A 21,026-nucleotide genomic window follows, 5' to 3' on the forward strand; every position below is an offset into this window, starting at 1 on the left:
GATAGATATAGATATAGATATTATAGATGCCCAGCTTAAGAATTGTTTGGAGAAATGTCACCAGAGATGACTGGGTAGGGTATGGTGGCACACAGCTTTAATACTGGGGGGCAGAGGCAGTCAGCTCCAGGGCAGCTCAGTCTACATAGTGGTTCTAGGTGGGCCTCAGCAACATGGTGAGACAATGTCTCAAAAATAAATAAATAATTGAACTTGGGTCCGGTGAGATGACTTAGTGTTTGAGGCAAAACCTAATGAACTGAGTTCAGTCTCTAGAACCCACGTGATAAAGAAAACTAACTCCCACAAGTTGTCCTCTGACCTCCACATAATCATATGTACACATACACACACACACAAAAAAAACACAGACACACACACATGAAGTAAGTAAATGTAATAAAAAATCTTAATTGTATTTGGTGGCTACAAAAAAATTTGTACTTTCATGGACAACATCTTATAAGTAATGAAATATAAAAGAATGTGATTTAAGGGGCAGAATTTTCTAAGTTGTCATATTATTGATAACATGCATGCCTTTTTCCAAATAACATAGATGGCAGAGGTACAAATCACATTCATGATTATACAATAAAACTTTAAAAGAGTTTGATTTTATTTTCCATGTAGGTGGTGATTTTAAAGTAAGCAGTGTGCAGAATTAATGACAGAGGAACACCTGTTCCAGCTTGCTTTCTGTTGCTGTGATAAACCCCATGCATGACCAAAAGCAACTTGGACAGAAAGTGTTTTTGTTTGTTTGTTTGTTTGTTTTTCTTTCACACTTTCAGGTTATAGGTCCATCAGGGAAGGCAGAGCAGGAACTCAAGTCAGGAACCTGGAGCCAGAAACTGTTACAGAGGCCATGGAGGAATGTTGCTTACTGGCTTGCTCACTGACATTCATCCAGCTACTTTTTTATACAGTTCAGGGCCACCTGTCTAGGGATGGTACTGCACACAGTGAGCTGGGCCCTCCTCCATCAACTGGGAATCAAGGACATGCCCCAGGGACATCCCCTTAGACCAATCTAAAGACAGCACTATATCAATTGAAGGTATCTCTTCCTGAGTGTGTCATGGTGACAACCACGATTAGACATCAAAGCACCCACAGGCTGACCCCTGAAAACCGAGTGCTCCTGAGCTGTGATTATCAGGACCTTGTAGAGGAAGCAAACAGCTTCCAAATTCAGCAGTCTAGGCCCCTGCCTTCCTGGGGTCTTCTCTATTATCCATAAATAGTTTGAGGACCTCAAAGTCTTCCCCATTAACAAATGTGGTCTCTGACTCTGCTCTTCAGATTTTGCCCCTTTGCCACAAGAGTGAGGCTGTCCTAGATAATTTTGAGTCATGGCCTAGCATCTAGTCCTGGGAACCTGTAGACAGACGTGAGGAGACAGTCCAGGGTTTGCCAGATCTATCAGGTCCACTTCTTGGATTCAACAACTAACTGTATTCTTCGATAGAAGAATAATGGGAATTAGAAGGTTTTGGGTTTCTCTTCATTTGGTTTGTATTGTTGGTTTTGTTTGGTTTTTGCCAGCTGTGAGATCAGACCAGAGGACATGGGGTGCCATGAAAATGGCATTTATTGCTGCATTCTTTATTATCAACACAGGAAAAAAAAGTGATTTCAAATAAGTTAACTGTCAATAATTGTTTGATGCTATGTAGAAAATTTTGTTCCAAGAAATATAATTTAAGAGGCTCAAAGAGGTGGCTAGTAGGGATGGAGAGATGGCTCAGCTGTTAAAAGCTAGGCTCACAACCAAAGATATAAAAGGTGGCTAAGGTTTGCAATTAAATAAATGATAAACTAAGTCAGAAAAGTAAAGTGGAGAACTACCATCAGTAGGCAGTGCAGGAATTTAATACCTATTGAGGATGGCCTTGAGTGTCTGATCCTGCAGCCATCACTTCCCCAGTGCTGTGGTTACAGCCACATGTTCCAGTGCCCTGTTTACGCAGTGCTAGGATCAACCCCAGGGTCTCAAGCATGCTTGGTAAGCTCTTTACTGCTGAGCTACATCCCTAGGTCTTATCAGGCACTCCATGTTTCCTAGTTATGAGGGCATTTTTCCCCACCAAAAAATGACAGAACGGGAAAGAAGGGAGGAAGAAACAGACAGACAAACAGACAGACTGACAGACAGACAGAGACACTGAGAAAGAGACGGGGGCGCACGGGTGTGGAGAAAGGGTGGGGGGAGCACGTGCAAGCGAGCGAGCAGGAGACAGAATTTAAACACCAGACTTGATTATCCATGACCTAGATCTAAAGCTTGGCATCTTCACATGGCTTCACGTCTTTGCTCTTTCTAAAGTGGCTGAGGATATTGAACTAGCAAAGCGGAGGAACACCAGCTGGTCGAGGCCAGAAGCCACAGGACAGTAAACAACTATGCCTTGCGCTACATAAAAACATGAACCTGCCCACAAGGGGCCGAGCAGGTAGAGCATTTGCCTGACATGCGGGAGGATTCCTTTTCCAGCACCAGAAGCGTCTGCCAGGCCCATCTCTTTGCCGCATGTGTTGAGACAGTAGCAGTTACCCACTACTGCAAGCTTTGCGCCTGCGTGGTCTCGTCACGCCATTTCCATTGTTTGGTTTCACTACTTTCATTCTGCCTGGCCAAGATGTCTTTGGATTTCTTCTGTTAACCATACATGGGACTTCTTGACTGTATGTGCACATCTTACAATGTGGGCATTTCTCATAAATTATACAATAAAAGGTCTGCACCTATCTTCCCCCACCTCCTTCCTCAGGACTCCAATAATGTGCACCGAGCTCAGCAAGCTCCTGGAGCTGTTCTTCCAACCGGATCATTCTATCAATGCTTCTTCAAGTTTGGCAACCCTTTTCTCCACCATCTTAATCTTGCTATTGATCTATTTCAATAATTTTCCCCCAGTTTGAGACAGGGTCTTGCTAGGTAATCCAAGTTAGCCTTGAGCTCAACCCTTCGTCCCAGCCCCCTTAGCGCTGGTATTACAGGTTCACTTAACTTTGTTTTGTTTTGAGACAGTCTCATGTAGCCCAGGTTGACTTCAAACTTACTATATAGCCTGTGGTGACCTGGAATCCCTCTACTTTCAGAGTGCTAGGATTACAGAATGAACCACTGTATTTTGCTGGTGTTTTTAACAGCTCTATTTCTCTGCTGAGAACATTGGGCCCTCGGTTCCTTCCAGGAATCTTTATATTTACTTCATGACCATTGTCCCTAAAATGTGCCTGAAGCCATTTTCTTATATCTTGGGGGTTGGCATTAGTTAACATCTTTTCTTTCTTTCTTTTTTTTTCTTAGAACTGTTTAGATTTTTCAAGGTCCTTCCTATGTCAAGTTATTTTTATTTTTCAATTGAAACTCCTAAATATTATCTATTTGGGTCTCCAAATCCTCTGGTGCATGTTGGTTTTCTCATTTCAGCCTTTATAGGCACAGAACACAGTTTTGTCTGGTCCTCTTTGACCACATTTTCAATGTCACTTCCTTTCTCAAAGTCTTCAATCTACTGATTTTCTCCTCTTCCCGCCTCCTCCTTTGCCTCCTCTTCTTCATATAATTCTTCATATGTAACTTGGAGGCAATCCCCTACTTTATATCCATTCACTCACAAAATTAGATTTAACCTCGAAAACCATGTCCAAGATTCCCTAAATACTCTACTGCTTCCAAAAACCGGACTCCTCTGGCTTTAAAACAAAAAACGAAAACTCCAAACTTGTATGCTAATAAAGCATTCGAGAGGCTCTGGATTTCATTTCCAGTGCTGAAAGAAGAGCTGAGAAGGGAGAGATCATCACGAAGAGACTCTGCACACTCTTCCTTCTGGAGACCTTCTGCCTAATGTGACAGTGCTGACCCATGACTGACTTCCAAAATGGATGGGGGGAAAAGAGGGGAGGAGACAGAAGCGGAGTGGGAGGAGACAGAAACGGAGTGGGAGGAGAAAGAAGAGGGGGAGGAGACAGAAGCAGAGGGGGAGGAGAAAGAAGAGGAGGAGGAGACAGAAGCGGAGTGGGAGGAGACAGAAGCGGAGTGGGAGGAGAAAGAAGGGGGGGAGGAGGCAGAAGTGGAGTGAGAGGAGAAAGAAGAGGGAGGGGAGACAGAAGAGGGGGAGGAGACAGAAGGGGGGAGGAGATAGAAGGGGGGAGGAGATAGAAGGGGGGAGGAGAGAACAAAAACCAGCTGTGACTATCTCACCAATAATCCCAGCACACAGGAGGCTTGAGGCAAGAGGATGGCTGAGTTTGAGGTCAGTGTGGTCTCTACAGTGAGTTCGAGAAGGTTCTCCCACACTCTCCTGCTTTACTGTTTTTTCATTCTTGGCACCTGTCCTAAAAAGGTTCTGTTCTCTGCATCTGCTGACAGGTCCTCTAGCTTGGTTCACCGTTCATTGAAATCTGGAAGACCAAGAAGCAAAAATTCAAAAGTCAAAATGACCACAAAAGGCCGGAAAAATGACTCCCAGCATTGAGTTGCCTATCCCACAAGAAGCAGGTGAGTTCAAAGAACCCAGAATCACAGTCTGCCTTCCTAGGCACTACCCTTGTGCTTTCGATTCAGTCTGTATTTCTTCTCCAAACTGCCTAATTTAGTTTTCCTATCTTGAATGCCCGGGTAGCTGGGTCTTACACTGTGTACAGAGATTGTATTTGTACAAAGTAGCAGCCAGGGTTTAACCTACAGTGTGATTACCTGTATGCAAAAATATATGTAGTTACATATAGTACATTTTTAAAAGACTGTAAAACCCAAATTATCACCACGATTACTGTGGACTATCGGGATAATAGTTTCCTCCTGTTTTCTATTTACTAAATGTTTTGTAGCACACTTTCCTCGGCTGCTTCCAAATCTCTGATTAGCGGAGTCCTTTCTGAAGGACCATGTAGTTTCCAACCACTGGAAACCATTAAACCCGGTCAGAGCTGCTTTCAGCTGCAAGAAACGGAAATCGCCAAGGCAGTGCCTCAAACAATAATGAAGGATATTTTCTCACATAATAAAAAACGTCCCTGGGAAAGTCACGGCAGGGCTGGCTGACTTTATATCATGGTCTGCTATCCTTCGGCTGTGCTTTGGCTGCCGTCGTTCCAGATAGAACTTCCAGACACCACAACATCTAGTGACTGAAAACAGCTTTCTTTGTACTCTTTGTTTAATGTTACCTGGCTGGAGTATGTTTTCTTTTCTGCTGTGTGATACATGGTATTCATTCTGAAAGTCATGCCTGGACCACCCATGATGAGGCCATATTAATGTGCCTCTCAATCACCTGGAAGCCACTAGCAGATTCCTTTTAGACATACACCATGGCGCGAGCGCGCACACACACACACACACACACACACACACACACGCCTAAGCCAAGCATAAGGAAGGAAGGAAGGAAGGAAGGAAGGAAGGAAGGAAGGAAGGAAGAAAGGAGGCCATGGAAACAGCTTATGTTTATGTTACAGAGTTGAGCTAACCTTTTCTAAAGAGTGTGGCTTCCAGTAATAGGGCACATTGCTGAATGGCATCAGAATTCTTAGGAAGAAGGGAGACACAGCAAAGGCAGGAACCCACAGGTATTTGTGGAGGATGGCCAACTGTACTCCCTTGGTACAGAAAGCAAGCTGTCCAGGTCCCCGACTCCCTCAGGTGTAAATGTTTATCTGTGACAGTCTCCATGTGGTGTCATTTCTCTCTAGGTGCTATAACCAATGTGGATTTCCTGGGATGAGAGAGTTGAGGGAGGAGTCAGAATGCCCACCCCAAACCTATTTATTGCTCCCATTTATTTATTCAATCCCTCCCATGTCACTCAAACCAAAACTATTTGCATGCAAAAGCATTAAAGTGATGCATTTCCAGCAAAAACATTGCTGTCCCTTACTAGGGTTGACTAAGAAGAGTGTGACAGAGAAACAAGCCACACTTCAGGGTTTAGAATATTTTGTTTAGTTACTCGTATGCTTTTTTTTGTGGCCTACATCTTCTTCGAAAGTGGAAATGAAGCATGCAGGAAAGGAAAAACAAAATGAAACAAGCCCAAACAGAAGCAGGGAACAGTGGTGAGTGGGAGAAGCAGGAGAGGGCATGTATGTGCAGAGGGGAGGAGCTCTATGTTTGTGAAACTACTGTGCTGCTATGGTAACACGGCAAAACTGGGCCCCTCGAACTCTAGGAATTTACTATAAATGAAGGGCCAAATATGTGTAAGCCAAAATGACAAGAGGAATCTATAGTGAACCAAAGGGACAGTCTGTTTAGACCATCAACTGAAACGTTGTCACCACCTCTGTAAGACTTCCTGCCATCCACTGAGAAAACTCCAGAGACGTAATTTTGAAAATTCTTCCCACAAATTGATAGTAAATGAAAACTTCACAATTATGAAGTTCATGGTCCACAAACAAAACAAAACAGCAGCAGAAGCAACACACACACACACACACACACACACACACACACACACACACATACACACACACTCAAAAGGACAAAGCAGCCAATGGAAAAGCTGCCCGATCCTGTCTATCAACTCTTTGAAACAACTCTTCAGTCTTGCTTTTGCTGAGGCAGCTTATTAGACTCCAGATGTCAGCATTGACTTCAGTTAACTCTGTTCCAAGTAAGATTACCAGGGAGAAAAAGCTCAGATTATTTTGTTGCACGCAGTTAAGCACATAGAGCCATTCTTGATACATTGTAGCTATCCAACACAAAGGCAAAATCCTAGGGATTGTGAGTGACATTATCCTTTATTAACTTGTCCATTGTGGTTGTTGTTCAACTACTACAGGTGTGGAATTCAGGTGGATGGCAGGCAGGGTCAGCCTTCTACCAGGGACTCACAAGGAAACTTATTCTTTCTTATGTCTTTCACAAGAAAAAATAATATATATATAACATAAAGTTTATGGAAAATGATTGTATTAGTCAGGGTTTTACTGCTGTGAACAGACACCATGACCAAGGCAAGTCTTATAAAAAACATTTAATTGGGGCTGACTTACAGGTTCAGAGGTTCAGTCCATTATCATCAAGGTGGGAGCATGGTAGAATCCAGGCAGGCATGGCACAGGCAGAGCTGAGAGTTCTATGACTTCATCCAAAGGCTGCTAGTGGAAGACTGATTTCCAGGCAACTAGGGTGAGGGTCTTGAGCCCACACCCACAGTGACACACCTACTCCAACCAGGTCACACCTATTCCAACAAGGCCACACCTCCAAATGGTGCCACTCCCTGGTCTAAGAATATACAAACCATCATCACATTCCACTCCCTGGCCCCCATAGACTTGTTCAAACACATGAGTCTATGGGGGCCATACTTAAACACAGCATAATGCAAAATGCAACATTTTCCTTCAGTATATTTCCTTATTAGTGTGCTTTTTGCTCAGAGATATTTATGAACACTTAGCAAGTTAACTTGACCTGGGCTTCTTTCAGTAGTGAATATTAGTCAATTTATGAGCTATTTAACTTTTTTTGGATTATTGCATCTAAAATACAACTTGGCTTTTATATGGATTTTTAAGTGTTTTAAGTGTTTTAATGGACAACCTGTTTATCAAAATCGTCCCCTTTTATAAGCCCCAAAGCATTCATATCTTTTCTTGTGATGGTGAAGAGTGTTTGTGCCTTAAACAGTAACAACTGAAGTCATAAGCCTGCACTTGGCGGGGAGCAAATTAGCGCAGAGAAAGAGATTTTCATCTTATGTAAGCTTCAAGGCTGCAAGGTTTCATTGTGAGCCACAGCTTGCCTGTCAGCCTCATGAGTGTAAGACATGTGAATATGTGTATTTAAAGGTATGAATATCATCATGTATGATTGTTGTATGAGCACCCTCTGCAGTACCTTGTTTGTTAACAGAAGTCTGATCTAGATAATTGCATAACCAGGTATCGTTTCCTTATGTCATGCACCTATCATGTATTTACACTGACTAAAGAAATACTCCAAATATATCTGAGACAAGGCTACTGGGTATAGCTCAGTTGGTAGAGGAATTGTCTAATATGAACAAAGAAGTAGGTTCAATTCCCAGTCTCGCCCCCCCCCCTCCCGCCAACCCAGGCAGGCGCGGTAGTACACTCCTGTAATCCTAGCACCTTAGATATGGATGCAGGAGGATCAGAAGGTCAAAGCCATCCTCGGGTACCTAGCAAGTTTGCCAACAGTCCAGCCTCAAAAGGTAAATAAAATAAAATACCAAAGCTGAATCAATCCGTTGCACGCTTATAGTAAAGAATATTAAAATTGCCAGGCGGTGAAGCTGGCTTTTATAATGACACAGAGGAAAGGAATGTTTCCAGAGCACTGCATCCTTGAGCTCCCTGGTGTCCAGCAGCGATCTAAAAGTTCTTATGGATTCCCTTTCCTGGATCCACACCACCAATTTTTTTCTGCTTGTCCAGGCAGCCCCCGAAATCCCAGTAGGAGGCGCTGTTGTCTAACACAAAGTCCGTTGTTTTGTTTTGCTTTTTAATTTAATTTTTTTTTTTTTTATTGAATTCTTTCTAAGCTTTACCCTTTCCCAAGATTTAATCTGTTTAAATGGATAGCGGTTATTTGCTCTTAAGTTCACTATGAATTTAATCTCACATTTAATACACTGAAGTGCTATATTATTTTTTTTTCTGCTCTGATTAACATAACTTTCCTCAAAATGTATTCTGACTAGGAAGCAATCTTGTTCAGGAACATGAATAATAATTTCATTGTTTTAAAAACAAGGACATATTTGATAATTTTGAAAAAATAGAAAGTGAATTTTGATGAGGTTGGTTCTGGAATTAATCTGGGACTTTTGGAGAAATTGAATATACAAATTCTGCCTTGAAAATGTATTTATTTTCTTTTTTAGCTGGGAGAGATGCATTCTATTTGCATTTTTGAGCCTGAATAATTTTAATTCCATATTTATTGACAAGGCTAAGAGGAACATTTACTTTGTTTTTCCTGATTACTTATACAGTTAATTCTTTTCAGCTACCACGTGAGCCATGGACCATAATATTATATTCCTTGCTAATACATTTTGGCAAAAGTATTAGTATTTAATGTATTTACATGAAAAGACAATACATTAATGTAATAACTTTCTCAACTGCATACATCGTTGCCACAAAGCAATCACCTTCATTTTAATACAAGCAAAATTTATTCAATGTTTCTCAGTTAGCTGAGCAACTTTTCCAAATGAACTGGCAAAGAAAAGCACTGTCTGGTCTCCTCGTGGCTGCTGAGCTGCCTGCTGGAGAGGAGAGAAACGCAGAGAAGGGTTTAACCTTTCTAGATGAGATGCTGACTCCTTGGGGACTGGGTGGAGTCCTGATACACTCAACCTCTCTTTGGTTCATTCCTAAGGAGTGTTAGATTGCCAGGCAAAAACCTGTAAAACAAGGATTTGTGTGCAAGACTTTCTAGTGTTAAAAGTAGAATTTGGAAGCCCCACTGAGTGACTCCTTTGAATTACAAACTTAATTTAAACATAATAATATTTTATTCTTCCTCCCTCACTAAAATTTTTACATCCCATCATAAATTTAAGATCACATGAGTTGAGTCCCATATTTTTATGTACAGATTAAATGTAGTTTTTTTGAGAAAAAAAAGATAAAATTAACTTTGAGTTCATATTTATATAGCATAAATATCATGCGAGTTTAACTTCTTTTTGAGTTCTACTATTGGCCAATACTAAAGGTACAAATATATTTTTAAGATTAAAAATGACAATGCCTGTTTGCACACTGAAAGACTTGATGTTCTTAATAATAGACTAAAACTGTTAATTATTTTACATATGTTGAGGGGTCCCTGATACTAAGGTGTTTAATATCACTGACTCTGTCTCTTGGAATATGTGTTTAACATTTTAGGTAGCTTATGTATGGTTACCTACTATTTCTAAGAGTATTGTGGTGTATGTGTGTGTGTAATATATATTAGGTGTGCAATATGCTATATATATATATATATATATATATATATATACATATGTATATATATGTAACTCTAAATGTATTTTACAACATTCTTTTATTCTACAATTATTCTCAAAATAGTTTACATTGCAGCAAGGATATTTGAGACCAGGTCTGTTTCACAGTTCTGATAGATTTCAGGAAACTGGGGCAGGGATGCATGCATCATTGTGAGAACAGTTATGCTGCACGTGAAGCTTGTCATCTTTATGGATTTTGGTGACGGGGCATTGGCTGGGTTTGAAGAAGTCCGTGTTTGTGTTTGAAGCTGATCTTCATATGAAGAATGTGCGCAGGCTGGCGAGCATAGGCTGGTCTTCATTACTTTTCTATTGCTCTGATAAAGCACCTCGGCCTAGGCCATTGACAGAAGACAGATTTATTTGGGTTTATCGCACCACAGTGATGGGAGTCCACGGTGGGAGAGCAGAGGGAGGGCGGTTGGAGCTGGAAGCTGAGAGCTTACACTTTGAACCACAAGCAGGAAACAGACAGTTCACACTGATGGTGGCACCTGCCTTTGAAACCTCAAAGCCCAAAAAGCATAGAAAAGGCAAAGAGACCTTGCAGGCATATATATATGGAGAGAGAGAGAGAGAGAGAGAGAGAGAGAGAGAGAGAGAGAGAGAGAGAGAGAGAGAGAGAGTGTGTCTAAAACTCTGATCATCAGGCTTGTCTAAGCCATCTCACCAGCCCCTAATCTGACAATGTCATACATGTATACAACATATCTTGATCATCTTCACTTCCCACCCCCCAGGCACTCCCAACACATCTCCTACATTCATGGCCTCTTCTTTTTCCACATAACCCACCGAGTCCAATAGTGCATGTGTGTATCGTGTGGAGCCATTACCAACCTACCAGCAGCCACACCCCCAAAGGAAAGACGTGTATACCCTCCTCCAGTGACCAGTGATTGACAATAGCTCCTCAGCTAGGGGTGAGGACTCACGAGCCCCTCCCCTGACCACGATGGAATGTTGACGGCCTTGATCCTGTGTGGGTTACCACAGTGGCTGCAAGTTCATGTGTGGGACAGCCACATCCTGTCCGGACCCAGGATTTCATCCTTTTCCCTCCCCGCATCCTCTAACTCTTACCTTCTTACATCCTTTCTGCACCTCTTCTACGATGTCAGAACTCTGATCTTTAAGTACTGTTGTTCTGGGATTCCTCTGGCCTTCTGAGTGTGTGCAGTATGTATCTTCCGATGGATTCCGAGTTTTCATAATCAGCTTCCCCTTCTGCTTTTCTCGGATGAAGGACTTTCTGCACTGCTTTCATGAAAACTGACACATACAAGCAAATTTGGGGGTCCTTGAATCTCACCATCTGTAACGCAAATGGTATTTCAACTGAAGTCAGGACTCTAGAACTCCTGTTATCTTCTCACACTTTTTCTGGCTTCCTGTGACCCCCTGGCCCCCAAGAAATGTGAAGTCGTTTTGAGATTTGAGTGTTTGTATCTAGCCTATTTTACCTCTCTGCAAATTTAAAGATCTTTCCATTGTTTTCCGAGTTCTGAAATGACAACATGTTTATGAGCCTGGTATATTTTATCTGTTGTGTTGGACACAGCCAGGAAACGGAAAACTCTTCATTAGTTTGGAAAATCATTGTGAACTTTTTTTTTTTAAAAAGTATATTATGTATTCCAGGCTTGCTTGGAACCTGCTACATAGCCAAGGTTGGCTAGAAAGTCATGCCAGTCCTGCCTTCCCTTTCCCAGGCACTGCAACACCTGGCTCTCACGAAGGCTTTTCCTGTTGGTGGCCACCCCTCCATTCCTCCGTCATAGTATCATGCTGGCATTGGATCGGCTGTCTTTCCTCTATAATATGTTGTGATTACTATCCCAGCCCCCCTCTCCTCTCTCTCTCTCTCTCTCTCTCTCTCCCTCCCTCCCTCCCTCCCTCCCTCTCTCTCTCTCTCCCTCCCTCCCTCCCTCCCTCCCTCTCTCTCTCTCTCCCTCCCTCCCTCCCTCCCTTTCTCTCTCTCTCTCTCTCTCTTCCTTCCTTCCTTCCTTCCTTCCTTCCTCTCTCTCTCTCTCTCTCTCTCTCTCTCTCTCTCTCTCTCTCTCTCTCTCTCTCTGTCTCTCTCTCTCTCTGTCATTATCTGGCTATGTGGTCTACACTGGCCTTGAGTTCTCAGTCCTTTGGCTTCTACTTTCACAAGAGCTGGGACTAGAGAGGCACGGACTAATGGGGGGGGGGTCCACAGTGCTCTGATTTCAGAAGGGTCAAGGGTAAAGTTTTCTTCCACTGTACTTCTTGGGCTTTTCCTTTAGATTCTTATGTTTTGTTTTGTTTTGTTTTGTTTTTTTTACATATTTTTAAAACGTTTTTCTGAATGCCTATGTTAATTAGACTTCCCATTTCAAGAACTTTGGGTCTAATGCAGATTTTCTGAGAAATAATTCCATTTCTCCTTTCTCATTTCCTTCTATGTTCTTTATTTCTTCCAAGTTGAAACTTGCTGAGTTTTTTGTTTGCTTATTCATTTGTTTTGAAGTGGTTTTCCTTTTTTTTAAAAGCTTTTTTGAGACGGAGTTGCAAGTTTTTCTCAGACAGTTAAGATTTCTTGGTGTCTTGCCTGTTTTAGAGTAGTTCACTTAAAAGCTTGAAAGGTTCTATGCTTTGCACGAGGAGCCGGTTAGCTGTTGGCAGGTCTCACTACAGAGTGGCTGGCCTGGCCTTATGGGAGCTCAGTACTCCTAGGTGTTTCCTTTAGACTGCTTTAGGTTGTCAGAGAAGACACTTTGTAGCTGCTGAGTGGAGTAGAGGGCACTGTCTGCTTCCAGGAGCCAAGCACAAGAAGGAGGATGGCAGGTGCAGAAGAGCATGCATCAAAGTTGTCTTTTCAAGAGAGAGCCCATTCCACTAACAATTCCTAGAGCTCTCTCAAGTTCACCCATCCATTCCTAACTCCACCTTTCCCTCTTTTTATGGGAATTGGACTCAGTTTTCCACCAGCTAAGAGAGATTGAAGTTAGTGGAGTTCCAATTACATTCTAATGTTCCTCTTGGTTTCAGCTTCATCTTCATATACATTTTCATAAACACTCGGGGGCCATCAACCCCCGAGGCTTCAGGGACATGATTTTGGGGGCTGTGCATCTCGTCACGCTGGCGCCCCTCCCCCGATGAGATGGAGCAGCGGCCATTTCCTTACTTCAATTTCCTTCCTGCTGACCTTGAGCTGCAGAATAGTTTTAAAAGAATAGTTATTTCTTTACTTATTCATTTATTGTGGTTCTAGGTATCAAACCAAAGGCACCGAGCATGGTGGGAAAACACTCTATCTAAGCCGCCTTCAAATCCTCCTCTGCCCCAACAAAACAACAACAACAACATCAACAACAATCACAACAAAACCACCATCATTATTACAACAACCTCAAAACGAAGTGAAACATTTCCTGCTGCGTCTGTGTTTGGATGAAGTGCTTAGGAGAAATTTGCATATCTAACTACTTATCTGCTCTTTTGCGGGAAGTAATCGGATAATAGGACGGAGACGGTCTCTTGGGTCATATAATTGAACCACCAGCCAGCTGCCTATTTCCTAGAAATTAAAGCCAAATAATTATTGTAATAATTTTGCGAGTTAGAATACCAAAAAAATCCTCTTATAAGTACTTTATGTACTAAGATTTCTTTAAAAATGTTTTAAGTGGATGATAATGATGGTGATGCATGTGTGTATGTGTATGCACACACACGCACGCATGCACACAGACACACACACCCCACGGCATGGGTCAGAAGGTCAGAGGGCAGCTTCCAGGAGTCAGTTCTCTCCTGATTTAGGGATGAACATATGGTGTCAGGCTTGTGCTGCAGTCACTGTTAGGTCTCCATGGTAAATCTATAGTGAATTATTGTACCTGGCCTTCAACCTGTTAGTGTCTTGCGACACAAGCGATCCAAGCAGCCAAGAAAAACTAAAAGCACATTAATATAAAATTATATGGTGAGATATTAAAACACTAAGGTGAGGAATCCTAGTTTGAAATTTTTAAATATTGGGAAGTAGCTGAAATTTTTTAAATACTGTTTAGATGAAGAAAAATATATTTGTGAACCCAGATTGAGTTGCAGTGTATTTGACTTGGACTCACGTTTCAAGATCTTATTGGGAGCTCTTTCCTTTGGCTGCTGCGTCTGCAGTCATGAGTATGCTCAGGCTACAGAAGAGGTTTGCCGCGAATGTCCTCCGCTGTGGCAAAAAGAAGGTCTGGTTGGATTCTGACGAGACCAATGAAATCACCAATGTCAACTCCAGTCAGCAAATCAGGAAGCTGATCAAAGATGGGTTGATCATCCAGAAGCCATGACTGTCTATTTCTGGGCTCGTTGCTGGAAAAACACCCTGGCCCGACGGAAGGGCAGGCTTATGGGCATAGGGAAGAGGAAGGGCAGGTATATGGGCATAGGGAAGAGGAAGGGCACTGCCAATGCTCGGATGCCCGAGAACGTGACCTGGATGAGAAGGCTGAGGATCCTGCGCTGACTTCTCAGGAGATACCGGGAATCCGAGAAGATTGACCGCCATATGTACCACAGCCTGTACCTGAAGGTCAAGGGGAACGTGTTCAAAAACAAGCGCATCCTCATGGAGCACATCCACAAGCTGAAGGCAGACAAGGTCCGCAAGAAGCTCCTGGCTGACCAGGCTGAGGTTCGCAGGTCTGAGACCAAGGAAGCGCGAAAGCGCTGGGAGGAGCACCCCAAGGCCAAGAAGGAAGAGATCACCAAGACTCTGTCCAAGGAGGAGGAGACCAAGAAGTAAAGCTTCCCTCGTGTCTATACATAGTGGCCTGGCTGTGGCCTCACGTGGGTGTTATTAAAATAAAACAACCCTTTAAAAAAAAGATTGTATTGGGTCATTCTTAACTGTCATGGTCAATGCTGTTCAGAGGTAACACTTACCTCTGGGAAGTATTAACTTCTTTTTTATGTAAGTACACTGTAGCTGTCTTCAGACACTCCAGAAGAGGGCGCCAGATCTCATTACGGATGGTTGTGAGCCACCATGTGGTTGCTGGGATTTGAACTCTGGACCTTCGGAAGAGCAGTCGGGTGCTCTTACCCACTGAGCCATCTCACCAGCCCCTGTATTAACTTATTAAGATACCGACAGGTAGCCTACGCCTGTACTCCCAGCACGTGGACGGCAGAGGAGAGCAGATCAGGCACTTCAGGTCATCTTCCAACACATAAGGTAGTTATGGCCAGTCTGGGCCATATGAAAGCTTATCTTAAAAACAAAACAAAACAAAAAACCAAACCCCACTACCATCAATAGATGCAAAACTTAAGTAAATTTAGATCTATTAATCTTTTTCATGGGGCAAAACTATTTTCTCACACAGAGTTGCCTCACTTGCTCAAAGCCACCCTGTTTTTTCCAAAGTTCTGATCATAATGGATCCTGCAGCTACAAGCTTCGGGTCAGAATAAGTCCTGTAGTGCTCAGTAGCTGTACAAGGGCGTGAAGATGCTTCTGCTGCTAGCGAGAGGATGTACAGTGTCCGATGTTAGCAAGAGGATGTACAGTGTCTGCTGTTAGCGAGGGATGATATACAGTGTCTGCTGTTAGCGAGGGAGATGTACAGTGTCCGCTGTTTAAAAACCATCAAGGGTACGCATACATATTAGTTTTGTAGTTTAAGGAACTCAAATAGAAACTTCTAAGTCCAGCAGTGTCTTCTTGTGCAGCAAGTATGGCAAAGGTAAAATAAGGTATTTGATAGAACTAGATCCTCGGGACAAATCAGATGAAAACTCTGAAAAGGCTTTTATATACCTTCTGGATTAAAAAACCCAAAATCATTAATGGCTCAAAATACCTTGCTAAAGAAAGATGGTGAAGAGTCAGGGCAGCTGTGAATTCTGTGGCAAGAGTTTTTGTAGAGACTTGGAAAATGTCACTAACTTCCTACAATGCCAGAGCAGTGCTCAAAATTTCAGACACTGCTGGACTTAGAAGTTTCTATTTGAGTTCCTTAAACTACAAAATTAGTATGTATGTGTACCAAACTGATTTAAAATAAATGTTTATTAGTTTCTTAAAAAAAAAAAAAACCATCAAGGGAAAGGGCCGTGTGCTTAATATGCTACCTCTCATGTAAAAGCAGGAAGGCATTGAGATACACTTTTATATGTGTTTATATGTGCATGAAGAATATTTTATAAGGTTGCATTCTTAAAAGTTAAAGATGAGCTGGGAGGTGGGAACTTGGCAGGGGAAACTCCAGAGAAGACGTTTTTGCTATATACATTCTTCTTAGGATAGCAGGTTTTTTGTTTTTGTTTGTTTGTTTGTTTTTTGTTTTTAAAGAAAAGTTAAATTAAAACTATTCAACTTTAATAACAAATCCACATCAAACTAAACTGGATTTGCAAGAGTGTTTTGTTGTTGTTGTTGTTGTTTGTTTGTTTGTTTTGTGTTTGGGTTTGTGTGTGTGCGTGTACGTGTGTGTGTGGGTGTGTGTGTGTGTGTGTGGGGGTGTGGGTGTGGGTGTGTGTGGGTGTGTGTGTATGTGTGTGCACAGGCATGTGCGTGCTCTCTCAGAGTCCAGGCTCAGAGCCAGCTGAGTAAAGACATGGCTAAAGACATTTGGATTTCCATGTGCTCTGTCCATTTGTATCACTCATTCTTAGCTCTCAGCTGCATTCTGTCTTGGTGCACATGGCTGTCCTCAGAGGCTCTGGAGAAATGGCCATTAGATTCAATGTGTCACAGGTTGACATTGTTCTTATGCCTCCCAGAAGAGGAAGAGAACCTCCTTCTTCAGCAATAAAGTCTCAAGAAGACCCTATACCACCTAGGGTCGCTTGCTTAACTCATCCTTGATCCATGAACCAAACTGTGGTTGGCGGGTGGCACACTCTGACTGCGGAGAGGCATAGGTCACATGCAGATGTTGTGGTGGCTGTTTGAACCTTCACCATGTAGGAAGGGGAAAGGTACTCTCTGAAGCTAGGGCTGATGGGAAAACATTCACATCTTCTATAGACCCACAGTGCTTATCAACTTTGAATGAACCGTCCACATCCCTGACATCCATGTAACCCAACTTTTATTTTTATTTTTTATTTTTTCCCAAAACAGGGTTTCTCTGTATAGCCCTGACTATCCTGGAACTTGATTTGTAGACCAGATTGGCCTTGAACTCACAGATATCTGCCTGCCTCTGCCTCCCAAGTGCTGGGATTACTAATCTAGACTTGTTGAGAAAACAGTGAACTGCTAGATGTTAGAGACATGTTAAGTGACCACCCACTAAGTCTGTGATGCCTATTTATTTGGGTTTGAAAATTGAAAGTATAGTATGACATCTTTTATTTTTTGACTCTAACCCATTCTCTGAAACCACTGTTTATTCCCTCTTAGTATAAATAGTGTGAGAATCTAGACTACAATGAGGAGACAAAGGAAAACTGATGTTAAAAGAAAGCATAAGACAGCAAGCTCTGATTTCAGACATGCTGACCTATTGATAACCTTGTGGGGTTTATTGCCTTGGTTTGTTTTGCTGGTGCTTGGATGGAACCCAGGGCCTCTTACATACTGGGCACATGTGATACCACCACACTACACACCTAGATCTAATTGAATACAATTTTAGAAATTGAAAAACTTAGCTAAGTTTATTAACAAGTTATCTGTCTGATCTTGAAGACAGAAGGGTGGATCTTCAGAGGGACAGCTAACAATGCATTTTGTAGCCTTTTCAGAGCCTGCAGAGAGTCTATTTTCTTTTTCAAAAGACAATTCAGATACACTCAAAGACAGTCATTCCTTTGCATAGCTGAAGCAGAAGGGTGAACCAAGCCAATTGGACACTTTTAAATATCCTTTTCCCCATTACCAAGGTGGTGGCTTGGCTTTGCAAAATGGCTGGAAGCTATGTTAGCATTTGCCATAGAAAGAAGGTTGATGTTCCTCCCCACACTCATGCGTGGAAATATCAAGAGGTGGGGACTTTAGGAGGTACAGAGGCCATGAAGGCATACCCCATGAATGGAAGTAATTTTCCTCAGACGAGGGCCTGGAGAGTTCTTTCTCCTTCTAGTTATGTGACGTACGGTGTTTGTTTGTTTGTTTGCTGTTATACTAAAATGATAGAAAATCAGCTATGGGAGGAGAACGGAGGAGATCTTGGTGGTTCATGGTCACTTGGCACCATTGTTTCTGGACCACGGTAAGGGAGAGCATCATAGTGCACATAGAGAGAAAGGTTTCTCACTTCATGGCAACCTCAAAGCAAGGGCAGACTTCAGACAAGCCACAATCTGAGGGTACACATCTTCTTAGTTTTTCCAGCTAGGCCTCATTTTCTATATAGTCTCTACTAACTCACAGAAGTCAATGCAATTCTGAGTCCATCTAGAGATGAATCTATTGATGATATCAGAGCCTTAAGGATCTAATTACTTCCTCAAAGTCCCACCTATAAACACTGCCACACAGAGGCCAATGCTAAATTCAACACATAAGCCTTTGGAAGATATTTCAGATCCAAACCATACATGAGGTTACAATGAAAAGCCTGTTCAGGTCAACACACTAGGAAATAGGGCCTCAGCAGACACCAGTGTTGATTTTCCATGTTAGGATTCCTAATTTAATAACACCTGGAAGGCCCTTGCCTTCTAAGATAACATATTCACTGGTTGTGGGCTTTAGAACATGGACATTTGGGGGAGGCAATTATTCTGCCCACCACAGAGGTATAAAAAGAAATATTCATGAAGATTCTTAGCATTGCGCTTTCTGAATTCTTAGACACCTGATAAGTGTTAACGTATAGTTTATTAGTTTTAAAAATTCAAATGTTTGACCATGTATACCATCCCTATGGACTCATGTTTAAAATGCCAAGTCCCTGTCTTATACAATTTTACAATCCTGTAGAAGGTTGGGGCCTGGCTGCCAAAAATAGATCACAAGAGGCATTTCTTTGAAGGTTATACCCACCTCTGGTTCCAACTTGCTTCTTTGCTCCCTGGTTAGCAAGTGAACTATGCCACAAGCCCCTGTCACCACAGACTAAGCCAGTCTTCCATACCTTCCCCACCTAACTGACTGCAACTGTCAATCAAACAGACCTTTCTTCTTTTTCTTCTTCTTGTTCTTCTTGTTCTTGCTCTTCTTGTTCTTGTTCTTCTTTTTTTTATTTGCACATTTTATTTTATTTTTTAAACAATTATTTTATTAGATATTTTCTTCATTTGCATTTCAAATGCTATCCTGAAAGTCCCCTATTCACTCCCCTCACCCTGCTCCCCAACCTACCCACTCCCACTTCTTGGCCCTGGCATTTCCCTGTACTGGGGCATATAATCTTTCCTTCTTTTAAGTCACTCCTGGTGGGCATTTGATCACGGTGTCACAAAAATAAAGTAGAATGAAGTAGAACAGGCCAATTAATTAGATACAGACTTATGGGTTTATTTAGGGCTTTACATAAAGCACTGCCTGTACTGCCTGCTTGCTAAGCATGAGGTCACTTGCTACCTCAAACAGAGTGGCCTGGAGAAATGGCTGAAGCAGTGGTCATTGCCCCTCACAACCTGCTGCTGACTGCCCTGAAATTTTTCTCTAAACTCTTGCTTGTTTCCCTCCATCCCCCAAACTACCTTGAGGTTTTAGAGTATAAAATGAGAATACAAACCTGACCCCACACCGAAGCCTCTGGAGAGCTGTTCTGGCTTCAGCCACCAGTGGCACCTCCTCTCTTCTGTTCTTCTCACTGTGGGAATACTTCTGGTCCCAAGAAGATCCCACAACAAAACCAAAACACGTACTATCCATCATCCGTATCCAGGTTGAATCCATCACCAGTATCCAGGCTGAGGAAGAAACACCATGGTACAGTCTCCTGGGGACCAAGGAAGTTTTACACCTGAGAGCTCTCTGTATTTAGATCAGAAGAAATGTTCTTGTCCAAAATTAAAAGGTGGTACACAAATGGGAATTACTTTAACCAGAAAAATCTTCAACATATGATCTGTCTTTACCTAACATAAACCAAATATAATACACATGGATTGTGGAAAGTTTTTAGAAAATATTCAACTCCCTGAAAAAACAAAACAAAACCCCGCTGCAGCTTGTCAATGGTGGTACATGGATTCTTTCATCAAGAAACATTGAAATTCCAGCATTTGTGCTTCATTGCAGCACCCAGCACTGTGTTTGGTTCTAAGGGTATCCTTCTTTAGGGAAATGGCTTGCTGGCTCCAAACTGAACTCAGCACAGGGCAGCAGCCCAGGCCAGGGAGTGAAGGCTTGATGGGTGTTTTTTCCCTGTTTACAATACTCTAACACGTTTAATGGCTAAATACAACTCCCATCACTTGGAGGCAGGTATATGGTAGCTATAGAGAGCCTCTCAAAATGATAGGTGAAGCTTAGCTTTTACCTCTAAATAAGGGTACAGATTAAGTCTTTAGAAGTTCTAGTGGGGGAAAAAAAAACCCAACCAACCCATGATACCTAGAAGGGTCAATCTCTGCAGGAAGGAAGTTTATATTTGGTATGGTGGGCCATCCCTGGTAGGTGTTCTTTTTGGCTAATAATAGTCTTTGTTGAGTAGTCTCTCTCCTGGGAGGGAATGCTAATGCAGAGCGCACTGAGTTTTCTGCTGCTGGCTGGGAATTATCAATAGGTCATAAATAAACTACAACCGTACAGAAAAGACAATAAGATTATAGGTACTCCCACCACCTCCAATTACAGTAAGAGCGACAATTATAAGGTTGTACTCCTACGGCTACCCTGGGGAGAAAATGAGAGGAAAATGTTCCATTAGCTTAATGAAGAGAGGAGCAGGGTTGCAGTCAGATTTCCTCACTATTAGCACCTATGGTGTGCCCAGCACAGAGCAAGCTGGAGTTGCACAGTAACAATTAAACTTTCTGACAATTAACCTCTGCAGCCCACAGCCCCTGTCCCCAAGGGAGACATTTCAAAGACTCACATATACATTGTTGGTCTCACCTACATAAATTGAC

At 42.3% G+C, this 21,026-nt stretch overlaps 1 pseudogene; it reads left to right on the plus strand.

The window, feature by feature from the left end:
* Positions 1-14,173: 14,173 nt before the first annotated feature.
* LOC110309737 (large ribosomal subunit protein eL19 pseudogene) lies at positions 14,174-14,793 on the plus strand (annotated as a pseudogene).
* Positions 14,794-21,026: the final 6,233 nt, after the last annotated feature.

The sequence above is a fragment of the Mus caroli genome, unplaced genomic scaffold, assembly GCF_978045245.1.
Source record: "Mus caroli unplaced genomic scaffold, Mus_caroli_1 scaffold_12, whole genome shotgun sequence".
Lineage (NCBI taxonomy): Eukaryota > Metazoa > Chordata > Mammalia > Rodentia > Muridae > Mus > Mus caroli.